The 15,225-nt window shown below is 37.3% G+C and overlaps 2 non-coding genes across 2 annotated transcripts; both read left to right on the top strand.

The window, feature by feature from the left end:
* The first annotated feature begins 3,651 nt into the window (after positions 1-3,651).
* Trnaa-agc (transfer RNA alanine (anticodon AGC)) lies at positions 3,652-3,723 on the top strand. The gene has a single exon. It is a non-coding gene; the product is annotated as a tRNA-Ala (tRNA).
* A 5,276-nt stretch (positions 3,724-8,999) lies between these two features.
* LOC143379787 (U6 spliceosomal RNA) lies at positions 9,000-9,106 on the top strand. The gene has a single exon (XR_013088563.1). It is a non-coding gene; the product is annotated as a U6 spliceosomal RNA (small nuclear RNA).
* The last annotated feature ends 6,119 nt before the right edge of the window (positions 9,107-15,225 follow it).

The raw sequence follows: 15,225 nt of genomic DNA, 5'->3' as shown, positions 1-15,225 counted from the left end.
CTTAATATTTAGAAGATATGAGTAACCAATGGAATTAACCTAAACATATAGGCACTTGAATCATGCAGATAAAGTCCTCTTAAATGGAAGACACTCATATGCACGTAGGCAATCCCTTTCTGAACTTTGTTAATTAAACTACATTTTAGCAGAGCTGGGATTTTCTACTCTAAATACAATAGCAAAATAACGATTCAGCATGTTCCCAGAGTAGAACCAAGGATCATGCTGATAGTATATTTACAACTGCATCTTTGCTGTGCTTCTCTTTTATCTCTTCCTGTGCTCAGGGTCTTTTATCAGTCAGTCAGCTAAGGTCAGACTCACCTCAATGGCTCAGCATACCAGTCTTGTTTCCATTACATTTGGAGGCAGAAAATCTGAATCTTTCCAATGCTGACCTTATTGTTTTCCAAGCTATTGATTATGGCTATCAAGTTCTAGCAGTTCACTGGGGTCAGTCTCTGGAAAAAGAAAAGGCAGAAAATGAAGCCACATCCCTCTCCCTCTTCTGACCAGAATGACTTCTCCATTAGTTAGATTTGGGTGTAATTAGAATGAATCACTGCGAGACGTGGCTCCTGTCTGTTCTAGACCGCCACTCTTGATTCACCTAGATTTTTGGCCATTCATCAAGCACACATCTGGTATGTAATGAGGAATGAACCGAGTGGAAAGGGGAGGTCAGCGAGAAGTGAACGGGACTCTACAGGAATGATTATAGAGTCACTGACACGCAAATAAATGGCACGTGTCTCAATCCACAACTCCTGGGAAGTGTAAATCTCAGATTTGACGTACCCTTTGGCAAGAGATAGACTTTATGAATCTTTTTCACATCACTATAGCAGTTTAATACAAGGATACCCTGTCCTGACATAATTCTCCATCTCAAACACTTTTCTTAGCTATCAAGAATATATTCTTTCACTGTAATTTTTGGCCTTTAATACAATAATCATTGAACCACAGTACTTTTGAACTATGTGGGTTTTTGTTTCCTCCCCTGGACTACTTTCTTTCTAATCTTGGGATTCCTTTAACAATACTACCATTTATTATATGCTTCTAGGCACTGTGTTAAGTGATTTACATAATAAGCTCATTTAATCCTCAGTAACTCTATGAGATAATGTTATCGTCTCCACTTCAGACATGAGAAGGCTGAGATAAACTGAGTTCAAGTGATTGTGCAAAGTCACCCAAATGTTAGTTGGTAGAAATCAGACTTGAAACTTGAAATATGTCTCTGAGCCTATGTGTTGAATCACTATAGCAGATTGTTTCCTTGTCATTAAATAATTAGTTCATTTAACTAACAACTATCCACCCACCAACTCTGTGCCTTTTTGCTCAATGCTAAGAATACAAAGGGACTGGGGATATGGCCCAGTGGTAGATCATTTGCCTAGCATGCAGGAGGCCCTGGATTCCCAGTACTGTCCAAACCTCTCCCCTCACCACCCAAAAAAGGGGTGGGAGGTGAATCTCTCATTGTCTAAACCTTAAGTAAATGACAGAATGATAGCATTTTCCTAAATAGTTTTATTGCAAGACCATAACCGTAATAAAATAGTCAATATTTGCGACTTGCTATGTGCCATACACTGTTTAAAATACTTTACCTATTGTACTTAATATAAACTCAGGAAGGTAAGTACTATTGTTATCCACAGTATATAGAAAAGAAAAGTAAAACACAAAACCTTAGAGTTGCTTGGTCAAAGACAGCCAGCCAGGATGGCATGCAATTCAGGATATAAAATAAAGCAGAAAGGGCCACAAAATATGCAGATAACAGCCTGGGTTTCATAGAGGAAAATGTGAGCCTTCAATGAAGGAAATCAGGGAAGACTTTATATAGAGATGGCAGACCTTGAATTCTACAAAGACCTTGAATTCCACAAAGAGTTTATAGAATGAGCTAAGATATTACTGTAGGAAAATGCAGGGTAAATACTGAAAATAGTAAATAGTTCAGAGGCAACCATCACTGCTCTGACAGCGTGATTAATAAAAGCCTTACTATGTAGATTTCCAGACTCATAGTAACTTTAAATTATTGCTGTTAAATGTTTGATTGTTGCTATCAATCCTTGAATTGTTACAGAATGTACTACAGGATTTAACTTGTAAGCTCATCTATAAAAACAGAAGTGAACATGCTTTCAGAAAACTATTAAGCATATTTTTCACATCAGACCTTGATTCTGGTACGTATTATGGTGACGTGGCAGTCCAGCGTCTTTTGTCATCGTCTTTGTCACTAGTATGATATCAGGACAGATTTTTGTCACCTCCATTTTTTTTCTCGTGCACTGTGTTAGTTGAGTCAAAATGGGATGTTTGCAGAAGGGTTTGTTTTCATAGAAACCACAACAATGTGGAGTAATCTCTGGGGATGGTTCAGGAACCTGGGACTCTCAGTAATGAAGACATGGCACACAGGGTTGAGCAAATATAAAGAACCTAGAAAGTGAGAGAGCCAAGAAAAGGCAGCCTTTGAAGGCAGCAGTGACCTTCAAACAGGGAAACAGACAGTTTGAGGAAACCTTGAAAGCAATTAAGGGAATAAGAGAAAACCATGTCCCCTGCCCGCTGCCCTTTAGATCTGGGTGTCAGGAGCCTGGACTTCCCAGTGGTCTAAGCTTACCAGAAGCCACAGCACATGAACACCATGTTTGCTGTGTAAGTCAACAAGTAGAGAAGTGTGGTGGGGGCCCCTTGAGGGAAAAAAGGGAGGTCTCTAGTACATATGCTTAAAAATATCATTTCTCTTATGTAACCATTGTCAATATTTCAGGAATAAATGGCTTACATATTACCACTACAATATGATTCATGGAGAATCTTTTAGGTTTTAGGACCACTTGAACTTAGTAAATACCTTAGACAGTGATATTTTTATAGTTTTAAAGCATATATACACCCCCAATACTAGAATATCAGGTAACTACGTTGTTATTTCTGATTCAGATAGTAGAATTACAAGAAAAATCCTTTGCTATTTATGTTAATGGTGAGGGTTGAAATAGGTATAGGGTTTTACATTGAAATTTTCATTTAGGTCAGTGGCTTCTGAGCTTGGTTACATATTGAAATTACCTGGAAAACTGAAAAGTATTGTTGCCTGAAGCCCAACCCCAGAGATTCTGTTCTATTTGGTCTGAATCGCACTGTGGGTAACAGAAGTTCTGGATGTTCTCCTACAGAGCCCAAAGAGCAATCAAGAACAAAAGTTCATGTAATGATGATTTTCAGGTGGTATACTTTTATCAGACTCTACAGTATGATCTTATTTTCCTTATTAACTTGATGTAACCATCCTCTTCAAAATCAAAGACAATTAATAATATACTGGAACCAACAATTTAGTTACCAATGATCACACAACTGAATCACCAAATAAGCTGAAACATGGACTGTCCCTTTATTTTCACTTCATGTCGACATCACCTGAATCAAACAACCAAATTTTATATGCATGGTCTACACTTTATCTTAATATTGCTAAGGATGAAAGATATGTGTGTTTATGTAATATGAGCATGATAGATGTGTATATGAACATATATAAAATAATAAAATATTACTGTAAATATTAAACTTCATTTTATAATTTTGTTCTTTAGAAAACTCAGCTGCAAGGGCTGGGGTGTGGCTCAGTGGTAGAGCACTCGCCTAGCACGTGGGAGGTCCTGGGTTCAATCCTCAGCACCACATAAAAACAGATAAATAAAATAAAGTTAACAAAAAAAAGAAAACTCAGCTGCAAGCAGATGCCACAAAAGGTTTCACTACCTACAGTGTCATTTCTCCTGCACTATACAACACAGTCTCATCTAGCATCTAACTTCATGGCTAGATGAAGTTCCATGTAAGAGAGAAAGCTGTACAGCGAAAGAGTGAGGAGCTGGACTCAGAGGCTGGACAGTCTAGGTCTCAGTGGGAGTCCCTCACTTTATAGCTGTATAAATTTTATCAAGTCACTTTTCTTTGTCTGTAAAACCAAACTAGTAATGTCCACCTCAAAGGGTAATAAACAGGATCACCTGAGTTACTATATAATGCAACACTTTGAACAGTGCCTAGCCCATAGAAAAAGTTCCATGTGTTTGCTGTTTTCATGAACCACATAACTTGTGGAGAATCCTGAGTTGTGAAAAGATCTTTTTCTCCAACAAGACTTTTCTCTCCGTAAGGCATCAGTTTACCAATTAGGGCTTAGTTAACATGCAAAGGTCATTCATACAGCTAATTCTTGGCTTTAGAAAGTATATGAAAAAAATCAATAAATATGCAATTAAAAAGAAAAGGAATTAGAGTTTTCATATTTACATTGCCATCTCTCTTAGGAGCCTTCTTGATAGATACTCATTGATACTGCAATCGATAAAAGGAAGGATTTGAAGAGCATACCTCCCAAGGAACAGGAGCAAGTGGGGGGAAAGTTCATTTTAAGTTCTCCAGGATAGAAAATAAAGTTCATTTCTAATCAAACACTTAGTTGAACGACGGCGGTTTAAAATTGCCTTTGTAATAACAAGTTGAAGGTTTTCTCTTTGACAGGGGACAAGTTCCAACTCCATCTGCATTCATGTGGCTTGTATTGTTCTTACCTAATGAGATAGAGAATATCTCCTAAACATTGACACATTAGAGGCATGCTTCACTCAGCATGAAGGTTTGAGGCACCAAGGATACCTTGAGCATCCTCGGAGTCCAACAACTTGTCAGACAAATTAGCACCTTCTCAACCAAGGGTAAAATTGAGTTTCACATTTCTCCCTGGTGGGGGAAGAAGAACGGAGGAAAAAATCACTCTAGTTTAATACTTCCTTTGTTAAGACAAATACAGAGAGCCTTATCATCTCTCTACAGCTCTCCCTGACCTCCTGATTTTTAATTCATTGGTTTTAAATGATCCTTGACAGTCAAGATCCTTCTATGTGCTTACCACAGAAGACAGACACTCTGGTTTTATTAGACAAGCCTATTTCTCTCTCTCTCTCTCTCTCTCTCTCTCTCTCTCTCTCTCTCTCTCTTTATTTTTAACAAGCTAGTCTCAAAGAAAAATTAATATTTCACTAATAGATGAATGAAAATGGATAATAAGCTATAAACCAGATAAAACCTTATAATGTTATATATGGTCAATTATTTTTATTTGATAGGCATTTTAAAAATTCAATTGAGTCCAGCTTGTAAGTTAACCACTTCAGAAGGTAGGAGAATCATGCTTTAAAATTCTTCGTTTTAAAATTCTTTGAGGGAAGCTTGAGAAAAATTACTATCTGTGATTCTACATAAATTGATAATGTTCATTCTTTCTTCTGCCTACAAATAAGTTTTTATCTTTTAAGTTGAAATGAAATACACAAAAAAGTTTGAAAATATTTTTGTTGTTTTTACAGTGAAGTCCATACTTTTTCTCTCTAGAATTTAATCTTATAGAATCTCCAAGATTCAGAAAAAACTTCATAAATGCACCCCAACCTGGGCAAAAAAATAAAAAAGAACTCTGACTAACTAGCCCTAACCATTCAGTACTGTATGGACATTAATTTTAAAAAGTTTAAAAAAAAAAAAAAAAAACTTTTTCTGGCCAGGAAGTACATATCAAGGGGTCTGTCTCTAACAAACTGACTAACTAGCCTGCTGGCTCCAGGGAAAGAAGGGTGAGTAGTCATTGACAGGCAGCCTCAGTTCTTAGGAAAATAGCTTTTTCAGAAAATAGGAAGCTAGAGTCACACAGTAACCCTCCCTGAGTCACATTATAACCTCGATTCCCAAAACAATGTCTTTTCAATTGTCAGCAATCTTTCTGGAATTGGCAGCAATGATGACGACAGCAGGCTTCGCCAGGCAGTACATGGGCATGTGCAGGGGGTGTTCCACTTTGGCAGAGAAGACAACCAGGATCAGAGCACCGGGTCATGCCATTGTTCTGCCGAGGAAAACTCCTTAGCAGGGAAACAGGTGGAGGGCCACTTGGCTCCCAGCAGCCTTTGGGCTCTCCATGGGCCAATTTAAGGACCCCCACATAGCCTCTTCTGCACCATGACAGCTACTCCATTGCCCAGGATGTCTCTCTGGCTCTGCTAATTCGCCATTTTCCTGCTCTCCTTTATTGGTTCACTCTATGAACCCACTCAAGAATTATTCAGAAAATAAAATATGAGGAGCAATCGCCAGTGACATTTAATTCATCACAGAGATACCAGAAGTGATTCACTTCATTAGACTCTTAAAAACTAATTCATGGAGCAAAATGATTGTAATGTTGTACCTTGTAATTCTGACGAAACCAACATTGACTGGATATCTACTTTGTGCCAGGAACTATGCTAAGGGTTTTTATTTGGAATAGTTTACTTCATTTCCACAATACCACTGTGAATCAATCTTATTATTATCCAGAAAGGGAAACCCAGGTCTGGTGAAGTTCAGTAATACAACAAAAGTCAGGCTCATAGCAATTTAGTGAGGCGGGATTTTTTTTTCCCCCAAGGTCTTCTGACCATGAACCCAAAGCTTCTCCACAGTGTCATACTAATAAAGCAGGTGAAACAGAGGAGGGTATATTAACTATGGAATATGGTAGCCCTGTGTCCCACTCACATTTTGAAACTCATTAGCCTTGGGACCACAAGTGAGGGATTTAACCTCTATGCTTCTATGTCCTCTATATAAAACAGGGGAAATTAATCTGTATTGAGGGGTTGATATAAGAATTATTTGACTCGTAATTTTATGTCAATACAACTAATAAATGCAAAATATGTGACACTTAAAAACCCTCACACCTAAAAAGTGAATTAGCAACTCACATAGGTTCAATGGATATTTGTGAAATAAATCAAAGTGAAATTTCCTGGCATACAGGGAGAGCTCTGTAAATGACAACTATTGTTACTTTTAAGCAACTTAAAAAAAATGTTTTTGGTTTCTTGTTTGCAAAATTACCATCTCTTAATACAAAAGAGTTTAGAGAGTTTAAAGTAAGCTCTTCCCTGGCAAAAAGTCTTAAAAGAAAAATCTCATTCTCAGCACTCACCAAAAGGTGGAAGGAGAGAAGAATGTTACAGATTGACTGTAACAAGGTGATAGGTGAGCTATTTTGTTAGTAACATGGTTATTTCAGATAGCATTTTGAATGGTGCTAACTTACAAAAGAAGATTTATAGCAAAAAAACAAAAAGAATTTCTAGATACTTGAAAAGCAAGTGGGACAATAGCTTAAGCAATCAAAATCATTTAACAGAATTTTTTTGCCCCTATTTTGTCTCATATTTTGCATTTACTAGTTGCACTGACATAAAATTAAGAGTCAAATAACCCTTACATCAACCCCTCAATTCAGATGAATTTTCCCTGTTTTATAAAGAGGACATAGAAGTATAGAGATTAAATCCTTCACTAAATCATTTAACAGAAAAGTAGTGGAGTAAACACTGACAAACACACTCATTCATTCAATCTTTGATTCATCAACATTACTAATTCATCTAAACCAGTCTGACTTTACCAGACACTATTAAAACTTGAGAACACACATGAAAAGCTCAGCTCCTCCACCCTCTTTTTAAAAATCATCCATAATACAGCCAGTAAGGCAAGGGTCCATCACAACTTAGCTGGCCTGAAAGATATGGGAAAGGGATCCCAGAAAAAAATAATGGTTATAGTGAATTTTGAAAAGTAAGTAACTTTTCAGGTTTTTGAGGGAAACAAACTGGGGGTCTGCATGCTAGCAAAAAAAAAAAAAAAATATGGGAGAAGCTGGCCTATGCATGCAACTACAAATAAATCCATAGGCTGAAAACTAACACCGGAGAATATTTTGGACAGAAATGTGCTTAACCAGTTTAACAAAGTCTACACACAAACAGGATGCTTGACAAGGGTTATTGTGCATAATTCAGATTAAATTTGTAGCACTTCCCCTAAGGCATAGTGAGCAATAATAAGTAACTAAAATATTTGGCTCCTTTCTTTTCTTCATCTCCATTATTCCATCAGCCACCAAGTGGCAGTAATATTCCTTGAATTTGTCCTTTTTCTCCTTAGTCACTTTTTTCTCTTCTAAGCTATCATTTCTTGCCTGAATTATTTTTATAGTTGTCCCCTAACCAGTTTTCATTCCTCAATCCACTCAGATTCACATTGATATTACCACCAGGTTCATTTTCAAAATCATCATCTTTTCAGGTTGTTGGGGAAAAAAAAATCCAAACAATACGTTCAATTTCCCATCAAAGGGTGGCATCATGCTTCAGTTCAGCTTTCTAAAATTTCAGTTTCTCCATGGTGGCACTGCCCTATCTGATCTTAAGCCTTAGTCTCCAGATTTTTGCTGCCGCTGTTTATCTTTTCAATCTTGACTTAATCACATCTCATCCAAGTGCCACGACCCCTATTCCAATACTGCCCACTCTTTATGTGTCAGGTCAAGTTCACCATCGCACATTGGTCTCATACTCCCATACCACTCTGTGATGATTAATCTTATATGTCAACTTGACTGGACTATAAGGTGCCTACACATTTACTGGAACATCATTCTGGGTTGTATGAGGTGTTTCTGGATCAGATTAACATTAGAAGTGGTAAACTGGGTAAAAGAGACCGCCCTCCCTAATGTGTGGGTTTTCTCAAATCATTTGAAGGTTCACATGGAACTAAAAAGGTGAATGAGAAAAAATTCTTCCTGCCTGTTTGAGCTGGGACCTTGAACTTCTCTGGCCCTCACACTTGGACTGGAACATTGGTTGTTCTTAAACCTCATGAATGCTGACTCTCCTCTTTTCCAGCTTGCAATTGCAAATCTTGAGAATTAACCTTCATAATCCTGTGAGCTAGCTAATTCCTTATAATAAATTTAAGGATATAATATACAGATGCTCAACTTATAATGTTTTGCCCTGTCAAACCCATCATAAATGGAAAATACTGTAGATGAAAACACTTTTTTAAAAAAATATTTATTCCAATGTGTTATACATGACAGCAGAATGAATTTCAATTAAAATTGGAATAATACAGAGAAGTTAGCATGCCCCCTGCGCAAGGATGAAAATGCTTTTAATACACCTAACCTACTGAACATCATAACTGAGCAACACAGTGCTCTGCAGAGTTATCAGTTGTTTCCCCTAGAAATCACGTGTCTGGCTACGGGTGAGGCTCACTGCCGCTTCCCAGCACCACAAGAGAATGTTGTACAGCATATTGCAAGATCGGAAAAAGATCAAAAATCAAAATTGTAAGTACAGTTTCTACTGAATGCATATTACCTTCACACCATCATAAAGTCCAAAAATCATAACTTAAACCCTAGTAAAATTATGTCAGTTCAAAATATGTGCTACTTATTCAATATAAGCATAAGTTCTTTTGTGAATAGGCCATTCTTGTATTTCTTAGTACAGCAAGAGTCAAATATTATTCACACAATTTACAACCCCCCCAAAATTATAATTGCATCATCTTAGGGTGATAATTTTAACCATTGATATTTTAATTATTTTCAAGCAAGAAGCTTTTTAAAGGATAACCCTTCTTTAAAGGGATAATCCAAAGGATAATTTTGAATAAAATTGAGAGTCAGTAATGGTATTGGAACTCATGTCAAGACAGTTTAAAAATAGGAGGCAGTTCTAACTTGGCTTCTGACCCAGTTGACTAGGGAAAAAGCTAGCCTAGCAAAATATTTCTAAGACCATAATAACACTTCCCGCTTAAAATGGGTGAGAAGTAAATGTGCCTGGGAAAATTCTGACCTTTTTACTTTATATTCTACCAAAAATAAATACATCAAAACAATGATTTGAATTCACAATCAAATACCAGACTTGGACATTTTTTGCTGAGCTAGTCTTGTAATTATGACATCATATAATCAAACTTCCTAATTCATTTTAAGAAGGTAGGTGGTAAAGCAACTTTTAAAAGTCATTATCCAACAACTAAAGAGATGCCAACCTGAACTGAATCCCAGACCTGAAAAAGGACACTCGGGAGAACAACAGCAAATTTAAGTAAAATCTGAGAATAAATAAATAGAGTTAAATCAAAGTAAATTTCTTGATTAGATCATTGTATAGATTTGGTAAAATACTGACATTTGGAAAATCTGGGTGAAAGGTACATGGAAATTTTTCATATCATTTTTAGAACATTCTTATAAGACTAAAATTATCTTAATATAAAAAGTTCAAAAATGTTATTTAAATAAATCACAAAGCTACAAGTATTTTTAGTAATCACATTGGATACTCCATAACTTGGACCACTCTCTCCAGAATGGCTCACCTCAGTTGAGCTAACCACAGTGAAATACTTTCATTGTTATTTTTTTCCTTAATTCACTGCTTCCCCCTTGCTGAGTCTGAAGTGTTTGAGTTAAGTGAATTTCCAGTCTCATGAACGGAAGGGGAACCTGCTTAAACGGGGGAAGCTGTCATGCTCTTAGTGGCTGCACACCTGGGAAACAAAGGCTGGCCCCTTTCTAATGTGTGATGCCCTAAACATTTGCAAATAAAAAAACATCATTGTAAACATTTGGGGGGGGGGTATGTAGCGGGGAGATGTTGTTACCAGGGATTGATCTCAGGGGCACTCTGCCACTGAGCCACATCCACAGCCCTATTTTGTACTTTATTTAGAGACAGGGTCTCACTGAGTTGCTTAGCACCTTGCTTTTGCTGAGGCTGGCTTTGAACTCAAGATCTTCCTGCCTCAGCCTCCCAAGCCACCAGGATTATAGGCATGTGCCACTGCACCTGGCCTGAAAATTCCTGAGGAATTTCAAAGTGGTATTTTTAAGTAAGTACTAGTGCTTTTAGCCCTACCATTTCTCACTAGAAAATTCATATCAAAAACCAAGATGTTCATCTTCTCTTGGTTTCAGATAACACAATCATAATTCCTAAATATCATGTCATTCTGTCAACGATGTTCAGTAAACCAATAATCAACTACCATTTTTGAATATCATTTTGCCACATAAGAAGTTTTACATATATTTTTGTATATTCTAATGGGAAACAAGGCAATGGTGGCTTGAGAGAAATCCTTGAGTCTGCTTCCCCTGAACTTGTTTTCGAAGGCAGCAGTATTGCTGCACAGTTGGTCACCTTTAAATCTTATAAGCCACCATGTGATCAGATCAGCCAACAACTCTTCAGTAGCATCACATCTTATAAAGAACAAAATGAGATTCACTAACTAGATGAAAAAATATATAGGTTTCTTCTATGGACTTCCATACCTATGCTATTTTGATGACCAATTCTGCAAATTTCTATCCTGCAGCATTGAACATAGGAAAATAAAACATCAATGGGTCTTCTACATGAAACTTTAGTGTAGGGAAATTAATATTACAGTTTTCCATCATATCATGATTCAACCGTGGTGAGTAGAGCTGAGAAAGACTATGTTTTGAGAAAGGAAAGTAAAAAAGGCAAAGGTGCATTTTGAAAGAATGCAAAAAAGCTAAGACTATCATGGAGTACTTCATTGCTCTCACCTAGGTGTGGAAGTTTAGTAAAGGCAAGAGCTGTAAACCTTTTGCACATAGCTTTATTCATCTGTACTCAGATGAAGAGAATTAGGACACTTTCAATAAAATCATAAATAAGGGGTTTGTCATAAGAGACTCTTTCTTAACCTTTTCTGTTCCAGTCTTCCCAGAGTGGCACCTTCTACCCTCCCCTTCAGCAAACTGTGTTTTTCTGTTCTCAGAGAGTCCCACCCCTCTCAAAACCAGTCCCACCCCTCTCAAAACTGACACCTGTATTTACTTTCCTACCCATGTCTTTTTATACTAAAATGTTAGATGTGAGCTCTCCCAGTGTGCAAAGACTCTTAGTTCTGTGGAATGAAAAGTTCTGCTTTCTTTTAAAATAATTTTATTTTAGATATTTAGAGAAAGCAGACAGCCTGCTGAGAAACAAGACCAACTTTTCCTGACTCCAAAAAGGAAAACGTACTTAAGGAAACCCGAGAAATTGAACCATAAAATGATAAGATCAGACTTTCGGGGCACAAACCTTAACCCCTCCATTCCCCACAACACACACTATTTTTATTTTTTTTTGCTCCAATTAATTTTCTCATGTTAACCCAGAACTCCTGAAGCTCCACCTGCCCTGGATCATCCTTCCCTTGTTCCCAAGTGTCCATGTTGACCTCCTACCTTCACGTTCAGAGGTTATCACAAAACTTTTCCTCTTTTTCAAATGTTCTAAGATCCTGAAAAATCCATAGATTAAGATGGGGAGTAAGATAGGGGGATACTGAGTTGTGCTCAAAAGCTTCTTATTTGAGAAGCTTCTTTTCATATTTATTTTTTAGTTTTAGGTGAACACAATATCTTTATTTTATTTTTACGTGGTGCTGAGAATCGAACCCAGTGCCTCACACATACGAGGCGAGCGCGCTACCACTTGAGCCACATCCCCAGCCCCTTGAGAAGCTTTTTTATTTTACAGACCCAGGAGGTCTGTAAGATGGAGACAGGCAAGTTCACACCTTAAACTATGCAAAAGTTCTTGAGGTCAAAGTAGCCCCTGTTGTGAAAGAGTAATATAAAACTTTTATTTTTTAAAAAAAATGTATATGCATATCCTTGAGTGATAATAATACTAGAAGGGAGGGTGAAACAAAACAGGTTATTTTGAGAACTTTGTTGATTAGGAGGAGGAAGCTATGCAATGTAAATGTAATTATGTGGAATTTTCATAATCTAAATATTCAATTAGATTATTCAATTAGAAATGGAGAAGTTCTAAGATGGAGGAGTAGAGAAGGTTATTTCCAAACTGCTCCATGACACAGGACCAGGAAAGAGGACAAACAGCTTCTCTTTGAGATCAGTAAAAAAAGGAAAAAAAAATTCTACTAGGATTTAATACTGGACTCTACTGAACTCTCAGAATGGCCTAGGGACTCAGAAGTTTGGATAAAATAAATTTTAAAAATAAAAGAAAGAAAAAAACCCACCATCATTACGGTTGGCTGCTGATGTGGACCCACCACAGGCAGGTCGATGGAGAGAGAGATTGAGAGTCAACATTCCAGGTGGCACCAAAGTGAGTCCTGAAGCAGAGAGTCAGTGGTCAGGAATATTGTCAAGCTGATCCCGTGGGTGAACTATACTTTGTTTTACTGTGAGGAGAACACTGTTCATCTCCCAGTGGCTGGCAGGAGTGGGTCCAAACCAGGCATCCAGATCTGTGTAATTCCAGCAGGATCTGAAAACCTGGCCGGGAAAGGCCTGCCTTATGTCCCAAAGCGTGACTAAAATACAGGTACAATTCAGGCATGGAAAGTGCTATAGTTAGGGGAATTCAAGACATTCAGACCCAAGAATCCTGGGTGTCTCTCACTCTTGCATGAGGGGCAGGGAGAATGAATGTGCACTGTGGCACTGAGCCCAGGTGGCCAAAGCTCAGAGAACCATGGATGGCAGAGGAGAGTGAAGGACTGGTTCCTCTGCCATTCAAGCAGAATGCAGCAGAGATGCAAATGATACAGATGCCCAGTGCAGACTGGAAGAAGCCAGGCTCTTGAGATATCTTAATTTAAAACTTCACCAAACATCATTCCACAAAGCACCAAAAGTATAGCTAGACCCAAACCCATCCTCTGGGAGCTCTGCCTCTGGTAACTCTACAGTGACCCTTAGCTGTGAGTGGAGTAGATGACACCCTCCAGCATCCTACTGATGCTCATACTGCTACCAATTTTTGTGGCAATTTTCTACCAGTGTTTATAATGCCAATTAACACTGTCGATGCCAAAATAGGAGCTAAGTATTTAGTTTAATGCTGAATATTGTTTACATTGGTTGTTGTTATTATTTGTCTCCCCCTAAAATATTAGGGACAAGAAACCTTCAGGAATACCATAAATACATAGGGTAGAAGCTCTGCCACCTCTGATTCTCACTGATAAGTAGGTGGACAAACAAACAGCATGAAAAAGCAAGGAAACAAGCCATCCCGAACAAATCAAGATACCTCATTAACAATCCAATGATGTCACAGTGGAGGAAAAATTAGAGAAGGAAATTAGAAAGTTCATGATTAAACTGATCTGCAAGATAAAAAAAAATGATGTAAGGAGTGAAATCAGAGCTAAATCCAAAAGGTGAAAGATCACTTCAGTAAGAAGATAGAAATCCTGAAGAAAAATCAATCAAAAATTCTCAAAATGAAGGAATCCATAAAACAAATTAAAAACTCAATGGAAAGCATCATTGAAAGACTAGACCCTTTGAGTTTCAGGCAACAAAGACAAAATGTATAATGTGTAAAATAAAGCTGACCAAGGAGAAAACATGTTAAGAGAACATGAACAGAAATTTCAAGAATTATGAGATATAACATAAAAAGACCAAATTTAAGATTTATTGGGATAGATGAAAGCTCTGAGATACAAACTAAAGAAATGCACTATCTTTTCAATGAAATAATATCAAAAAATTTTTGAAATCTTAAGAATGAAATGTAAAAATCAAATACAGGAGGCTTACAAAACTCCAAAAACACAAAATTACAACAGACCTACACTAATGCACATCATTATGAAAATGCCCAATACAGAATAAGGATAAAATTTTACAGAAAAAAAATGACAGGTCACATTTAGAGGGAAACCAATCTGGATCTCAGCTAATTTCTCAACCCAGATCCTAAAAGCTAAGAGATTTTGGAATAATATATAATAAATCCTGAAAAAAAAAAAGGACGCCAACCAAGAATACTATATCTTGCAAAATTACACTTCAGATTTCATAATGAAATGAAAACTTTCCACAATAAACAAGTTGAAAGAATTCACAAGTAGAAAACCTTCAGTACAAAACATACTCAAGCTAGGCATGGTGTTGCATGCCTGTTTTCCCAGCAGCTTGGAAGGCTGAGGCAGGAGGATCACAAGTTCAGAGCTAGCATTAGCAACTTAGCAAAGCCCTTAGCAAGGCCCTATCAAAAAAAAAAAAAAAAAAAAAAAAACTAAAAGGGCTGAGGATGTGGCTCAGTGATTATGTTATGGGCCAAGCTATATGGGCAATGACCAAACAGACTCCATTTTTCCCTGAGACTCCAAATCATATAAGAAATGCTTCTCCCATGGGAAAAGCTGTGCCTATCAACAGTGCCTATCAACAGTTGCTTAGCATAGCATGTTTGGCAACACAAAATAGCAATTCTTATA

The sequence above is a fragment of the Callospermophilus lateralis genome, chromosome 13, assembly GCF_048772815.1.
Source record: "Callospermophilus lateralis isolate mCalLat2 chromosome 13, mCalLat2.hap1, whole genome shotgun sequence".
NCBI lineage: Eukaryota > Metazoa > Chordata > Mammalia > Rodentia > Sciuridae > Callospermophilus > Callospermophilus lateralis.
This window is presented reverse-complemented; position numbering and strand designations above follow the sequence as displayed.